The 1,067-nt window shown below is 41.8% G+C and overlaps 1 non-coding gene across 1 annotated transcript; it reads right to left on the bottom strand.

Annotated features, from left to right (window-relative positions):
* TRNAS-GGA lies at positions 685 to 756 on the bottom strand. Its single transcript has one exon. It is a non-coding gene; the product is annotated as a tRNA-Ser (tRNA).

Below are 1,067 nucleotides of genomic sequence, written 5' to 3'. Positions count from 1 at the left end.
ATTAAAGGAAAATGCTTGTAATTATATAAAGTGTACCTTTTAGAACGTATTTAAATATGAAAACTACAAAGTTGGGGGGTATTCTAATTTCCCATAATATTTAGTAATCCAATTAAGACATCATGTAATGTTTCCCCTCTCAATCCTTATAAAGAAATACATGCTCAGTTGCTCAATTATATGTGACTCTTTGCAACTCCACGGACTGTAGCCCATAGCCGTCATCTGTCCATGGTATTTTCTAGGCAAGAATACTGGAGTGGATTGCCATTTCCTTCTCACGGGATCTTCCCAACCCAGGGACTGAACCTACATCTCCTGCATCTCCTGCATCTCCTGCATCTCCTGCATCTCCTGCACTGGTAGGTGGAGTCTTTACCACTGAACCACCTGGGAAGGCCATTAGAGAAATACATACCTTTAAAAATAATAGAAATTTGTAAAACAATCCCCTAAAGGCTTAAAGAAAATATCTAAATTACCAACTGGAAGATGCAAGAAAAAAAAAATCCTATATAGAGGTATAGATATATCCTATACATACTATGAAAGTGAAAGTGAAGTCGCTCAGTTGTGACTGACTCTTTGCGACCCCATGGACTGTAGCCTGCCAGGCTCCTCCCTCTATGGGATTCTCCAGGCAAGAGTACTGGAGTGGGGTGCCATTTCCTTCTCCAGGGGATCTTCCCAACCCAGGGATCGAACCTGGGTCTCCTGCATTCCAGGCAGATGCTTTAACCTCTGAGCCACCAGGGATGCCCAATATAGGTGCACTGAAACCCCAGGAAAGAGAAGCAGCTGAAATTAGTCCTTCTCTTTTACTTGAACAAGATAACTTTTGAAGATGGAACTTCCCATATTTTGAAAAGAGGGACTGTTTCAATCATTTGGAACTTCCTTTTAGGGAATTAGAAGATCAGCCTGTCTGACTCCCTGAGGGAAGCTAACGGGTATTGGAGAGCTTTCTTAGGAGCAGAACAGGAATTTTCTCATTTATTTGCCACTGGGTACAGTAAGTCCTCTACAGTAAGTTCTGAATTTACCAAGATGCAAAGGGGCATTCCATC

This window comes from Capra hircus, chromosome 21, assembly GCF_001704415.2.
Source record: "Capra hircus breed San Clemente chromosome 21, ASM170441v1, whole genome shotgun sequence".
Lineage (NCBI taxonomy): Eukaryota > Metazoa > Chordata > Mammalia > Artiodactyla > Bovidae > Capra > Capra hircus.
This window is presented reverse-complemented; position numbering and strand designations above follow the sequence as displayed.